The sequence below is a fragment of the Tachyglossus aculeatus genome, chromosome 19, assembly GCF_015852505.1.
Source record: "Tachyglossus aculeatus isolate mTacAcu1 chromosome 19, mTacAcu1.pri, whole genome shotgun sequence".
Lineage (NCBI taxonomy): Eukaryota > Metazoa > Chordata > Mammalia > Monotremata > Tachyglossidae > Tachyglossus > Tachyglossus aculeatus.
Genome location: NC_052084.1, coordinates 35050717 through 35057312, shown reverse-complemented (window position 1 = coordinate 35057312; position 6596 = coordinate 35050717). Strand labels below are relative to the sequence as shown.

The window sequence follows — 6596 nt, the reverse complement described above, 5'->3', positions numbered from 1 at the left end:
TCAACCACCCTCTAGAACAGTGTGCAACTCACCGATGGACAACTCAAATGCAGAGGCTTGACATCCAGACGTGGCTCCAGCTTGACTTACTGGATCATGGAAAAGAACTCATTGAAGTTCTTTCCATGCCTCCAATTCCAAGGACTGCATGATCCCGGTATTCTTCTATAAAGGCCCAGGGAGCATTCTCCAGCTCACCGATAAAACAAATGTTATTCTTGTCCTATGCCATCGAGTTGGCTTTGACCCTTAGCAACGCCATGGACACATCTCTCCCAGAATTCCCCACCTCCAAGAGTTTTCTTGGTAAAAATATGGAAGTGGTTTACCATTGTCTCCTTCTGCACAGTGAACTTGAGTCTTTGCCCTTGATTCTCTCCCATGCCACTTCTGCCCAGCACAGTTGAGTTATGACTTGTAGCAGATTGCCTTCCACTCTCTAGCCACTGCCCAAGCTAGGAATAGAATGGATATGCCTCTGCCTGACTCTCCCTCCATAGTAGAGACTGGTAGAGTACTGGGAATTCTCCAGGTACAACCCTCAGAAGGAGAACAAATGTTATACACTGTCCAAATTGAGACTATTTTATCAATCTGATTTTTGCTGGAGGATTATAATTTCACGCCGAAGGTAGATGGATCATTAGCCTTGAACAGTATACCCCTTGTGAAGAAGCAAAACCTTTCAGAGCCTAAATAAAATCTCATAACTACCCAATTAGGGAGGCAGGATGCCGGTATCAGTCATTTTTTAGCCTTTAATGGAGATGATTTCCTCCTTGAAGCTATTAACTGTAGTCAATATCTGTTTGATTAAACCTTTGTAAAACTTGGGCTCCATTTCACTAGTATTAATGACTTGGTGTGGTTTAAATAAACACCTATGACTCCAAGAGGAAGCTTAACCTGACAACCAATAATGCAAACTGAATTGACGCTCTATAATGACAAAGTGATATTCACTTGGTATGCATTGTGCTGGTTCTAAGGGCCATACTTTGATTTAGCAACTGCTGGAGGAGATACACTGTGGCCATAATATCATTATTGCAACCTTTGTTTTATAGAATAGCCCTTCAACATGAACCTCTAGGAATGTTTACATACTTCTCAACCAATGTTCAGATTAAAGGAGCTCATGTGAATGGTATTAGGGAGAGGCTGAGAAAGCTATATCTTCAAGGCACAGAGATGCAGACATGGTCAGACTCCTGGGACGATGAATTCCAGATCTTGGTGCCCATAATGTAGGAGGTACTCTTGGCCCAAATAAAACCTTGAGAACTTTTCAGCATTCAGTTAGCCAGAAGCATTGGAAGCAACTGGCTGTTTAAACTGGGATTTTAGATTTTAAAAACACTGAAAGGAAAGATCAATCAAGGAATGGTCAGAAAAGCAGCACAGACTACTGGAAAGAGCCCAGGCCTGGGAGATAGAGGATCTGGGCTCTTTTATTAAGCACTTACTATGTTCCAGGCACTGTACTAAGTGCTGGAGTAGATACAGGATGTCCAGGTTGGAAACAGTCCATGTCCCACCTGGGGCTCACAGTCTTAATCTCCAATTTACAGATGAAGTAACCAAGGCCCAGAGAAGTTAAGTGACTTGCTCAAGGTCACATAGCAGATAAGTGGCAGAGTCGGAGGTAGAACCCAGGTCCTTATGACTCCCTACTGCATGCTCTAAATTAGGAGACATGGATTCTCTCTGGACTGATGACCCCAACTAGATTGTGCATTCCTTAAGAGCAGGAATTGGATCTACCAACTTTTTTGTATTGTACTCTCCCAGTTGCTTAAATAAAGGTTGTACGCACAGTAAGTATTCAATAAATACTATTGATTGATGAGAGAAAATTACTTCATATACTTTTTAGCTGAATCACAATCCCTCATGCTAGAATTTTGACACAATTCAAGAGTTTCCAATGAGGGATAAAAAATATCCCAAATTGTGGCTTTCTGGATTGTATGTTATTTGAAGTCTCTCAAGCACTTAGTGCAGTGCTCCGCACACAGTAACCACTCAATAAATTGATTGATTGATTAAAGACTAACTCATGCTCTCTAAAATTCCTGCCTTATTTTTCCCCTAGACATTCAAAAGCAGAGGATGTGCTCTGTCCCAGATCAACTGTGTTACAGGGGTAATGATACTTACTGAACACCCACTGAGAGCAATGCACTATTCTAAATTCAATCTCTGCTGTATCATTCTTCCCTCATCTCTAAATTGAAGATCGCACCATCTGCCTTAAAGGTGAGTTGTGAGGATAATGTAAGAGAATTAATATAAACAAGACATTTATTATGTAAGTGAGAAAACTAAGATGTTTTATGACTATTCAAAGTAATTGCTTTTAGACTTGTTTAGCTCAGAAAATCCTTAGATCTCAAATTTTGCTATGGGTAGTTGAAACATTAAAAGTTGAAATCTGTATCAGTAATTTTTATAGCAAAAATTTCTAGAGTTGCAGCACATTCTCAAATAGGCAATTTCAAAGGAAAATCATTCTTGAAGGATTTCCTGTAATGATGAATATTAACTGGTTCGTTAATTGGCACTTCAGAATCACTACCAACCATCAAAGCTAAGGTAACAAAGGTAAAAAGGATTGTGGGGTGGGGGGAGAAGAGGGATAACAGTTTTTAATCTCCCGATTGCACTTAAATTTCAATTGCTTGCTAAGTATAAAACATCTGCTTTTTATATTTAATTGTTAATTGAAAATCCAGCATAATCTCAAACAGAAGTTTGACTTGAAGTCTAAGTTTTCAGAGGATCAAGAAAGAGGAAACTTGACAAACTATTTAACTTCCTTACAATATAATTTCCTCATCTCTGCCTAATTTGCCTGCTTCCACGTTTGATAGCACCAAAATCCAAAATGATAAACTAATGACCCCTTAGAAAAAAATCTATGATGGATTTTGTCTGGATAATTTCATTAAAAAATAATAAAAGGGGAATAGGTAAGCAGAAATGATGGCCCCCAATAATAGCAGCTCCCAGTTCTTAAAAAATGTATTATTTATTAAGAGGATTTCTTGGATGATTTGATTATTCCTCTTTGTGAAGGATGAGATGCATGATGCTTTAGAATAGCATACTTATGATTATGTCTTTTTCTGTTTATCCATTCATAGTTTTGCTATTAGCTGCTGTAGCATTGTTTCTCCCTTCATATCCAAACTATTTGTAACCAACATTGGTCTGTCAGTCTTTGTCATTATTTTGTAAATTTCCTAAAGCGAGACTATGTTTCTTACTCTACTGTATGTACTCTCAAGAGGTTAACACAGTGATCTACACACAGGAAGTGCTTAGTAAATTCCACTGATTCTTGGCTTGAAAATAAGATAGGCATGATTTAACAACTAGAAGAAGTTAATAGTAACAGTAACTGTGGTGTTTGTTAGTATGCTAGATACTAGGGTAAATTAATATAAGCAGATCACACAAAGTTCTTGTCCTGTATGGAGCCAATTGACTATCTGTAATTTATTTTAATGTCTATTTTCCTCTCGATTAGGATCTAGTCTACCAACTCTACAATATTGTATTTTCTCAAGCGCTCAGTTTAGTGCTCTACACACAGTAAGCACTCAATAAATACCATTGATTGATTGATTGAAAGCCATTGAAACCTTAATCCAACAGTGCTCTGCACCAGTACGTGCTCAATAAATAATCCCAATATCTTTACACACCATTCCCTGTTCTTCACTTTGGGATTTATTAGATGTGAAATATAGAAAAGCAGTGTGGATAGAGCACTTGTCTGGGAGTAAGGACTCGGGTTCTAATTCCGGTTCCTCCATTTGTCTGCTTTGTGACTTCGGGCAAGTCACTTAACACTCTGTGCCTCAGTTACCACATCTGTAAAATGGAGATTAATACTGTGAGCCCCATGTGGGATATGGACTGTGTCCAATCTGATTAGCTTCTATTTACCATAGTGCTTACTACAGTGGCCGGTACATAGTAAGCACTTATCAAATCTCATTAAAAAGATCCACAACAGCATTAATTAGTTCCTGCTGTATGCAGAACCATTTTCTAATATATCTTTATTTTCTTTCTTGAGTCCCAGCATGGAGAAGCATTTTATTTTTATTTGGAAGGTAGTTTGGATCTAGGATCATCGAGTCAGGAGTGCTGCTATTTTAAATGCAACCAGAAATCACCAAGACAGGGCCTTCACAGAATTTTAACATGCATGAGTGATGATGTGCCTCTTAGTAAGAGAAAGAGTCCTTTTCATTTGTCTAACTCACCTCCAGTGGGCTTCATTGGCCATATCAAGTTAAATGTTAATTGCAGGTTACTAAGAGGTTACTTATTCCTTTGTAATCAAATATCTCATTCATTAACCACTAGAGCAACAGTATACCTGCTGCCGAAAATGTGACTGGGCCTTTTGTTTCCTCTGTCTCAACAAAATGTCAGTTTGGACTTAGCACCATTCATGGAAATCGAAACTAGTAGTTTGAGTGCAATTAATTTGTTATTTTAATAAAGGACCAAGGGCTCTGGGAAAGTTGGAAAACAAGGGAGCTATTTAATCAATTCAGATGAAGTTTGAGCTCTAAAAATGTTTCAGAAAAGAGTCCAGCTGAAACACAATCAAGCCACAGGATTTTTTGATGATTGCCAAATTTTGCTCCAAATGAGCCTCTTGTACCTGGAGGGTTTAATAATGATACCTGGAGAAACCAGATCTTTTTAAATTCAGAATCAGGTTGCTGATGCTACAAGGGAGATTGGAAACTTCTTGAGGGAAGCCAGTCTATCATATTTATTGTGTATTTACTATTGTGTCTGCCACCTCTATTGTACTCTCCCAAGGGCTTAGTAGAATGCTCTGCACGCAGTAAGCCTTAATAAATATGATTGATTAATTGACTGGGAGTGGGCTAAAACCTTGGGAATTTATTCATTTTTTAAATTTGTATTTACTAAACACTTTCTATGTGCCAGGCATTGAACTAAGCACTGGAGTAAATACAAGCTAATCAGGTTGGACATAGTCCATGTCCCACGTGGAGATCACAGTTTTGATCCCCGTTTTACAGATGAGGTAACTGAGGTACAGAGAAGTTCAGTTACTTATCCAAGGTCACAAAGCAGACAGAAGGGTGTCATAAAGGTCTATGTTATAATCCCAGCTCTGCCAAATGTTTGCTGTGTGACCTTGGACAAATCACTTAACTACTCTGTGCCTTAATTTTCTTGTTCTCCCTCCTACTTAGACAGCGAGCTCCATATGGGACAGGGACTCTGTCCAACCTAATTTACTTGTATTTACCCAAGTGTTTAGAAGAGTGTTTGACATATAGTATGCACCTAACAAATACCATGAAAAAGGAGTGAAGTTCATATGAGAATTCAGTTCCTTCTGACTCCTAGGCCTATACACTATTTGCTAGGCCATGCTGCTTCCCAATACTAACTGCTTTCAGTTCACCATGCCCTCTGACACTTGTCATCCTGATCTTGACTTACTTAAGCACTTAGTACAGTGCTCTGCACATAGTAAGTGCTCAATAAATACGATTGATGATGGAGGGCAATGAGGGGCAGAGAGAGAGGAGCTGATACCCCAGGACTCAATAGAGGCCTCCATGGCTTGGGGAATAAATTGAGGGCAAAACAAATAAAAAAATGTTCTTTATCAAGCTATGTACTAAACATAGCCCTAAGCCTTGGGGTAATTCAAGATGACCCATCAGACCTAGTCCCTGCCCCACACAAGGCTCACAGTAAAAGAGGCAAGGAGAACTGGTATTTGTGAGGAAACTTATTTATGAAGAAACTAAGGCACAGAGGAGTTAAGTGACTTGCCCAGGGTCACATAAGAATTGTGCTGCAGGAACCCCAATTTCCCTGACATCCAGGCTTGCTGTTTTTCCACTAAGCTACATTACCTCCCCAAAACAGACCAAGCAGTGGACTCCCGAAAGAGCTCTGAAGTGGATGGTGCCTGAAAGCAGACATAGAGAAATAGGATCAGAGAAACACAGACTCAGAAAGAAAGATACAGACGGAGGCCCAGACGACAGACAGAGAGTCAGTGATGCGTGAGACATACTTTACCAGCACTCTTCTGCTGGAATGTCTAGGTGTCAATTTCAAGGGGGTGGAAGTCCCCCACCCACTCCCCCATAAGCTTTCTGAGTGGGACAGAATCCTTCCTTCACTGACACAATTCCTGTCAGGCTGACAAACCCCCAAATGGTGGCTTTCTGGCCTGTTCAGTCTTTGGGGCTTCTTCCCTCTCTGTCCCCATCCTCACAAAATTTCTGCCTCCTTTTCATGCCGCACTCAACACGGCAAGCCGATATCTATGTCAGAATGTGTATTTTCACATTTATTCCTAGATAGAATGCGATAGCCAAATTAGGATTCCTCCAGCAACACGTAAGTGCTACGTGCTGGGGTGAATACACTACAATCATATATAGAGTCCCTGTCTCATATCAGGTCACAGTCTAAGGAGAAGGGAGAAAACGTATTGAATCCCCATTTCAAGAAGGGAAGAAGCAGCTTGGCTCAGAGGAAAGAGCCCAGGCTTTGGAGTCAGAGGTCAGGGGTTC

At 39.9% G+C, this 6596-nt stretch overlaps 1 non-coding gene across 1 annotated transcript; it reads right to left on the bottom strand.

The window, feature by feature from the left end:
• Nucleotides 1-413: 413 nt before the first annotated feature.
• LOC119941104 lies at nucleotides 414-550 on the bottom strand. Its single transcript, XR_005455134.1, has one exon. It is a non-coding gene; the product is annotated as a small nucleolar RNA SNORA7 (small nucleolar RNA).
• Nucleotides 551-6596: the final 6046 nt, after the last annotated feature.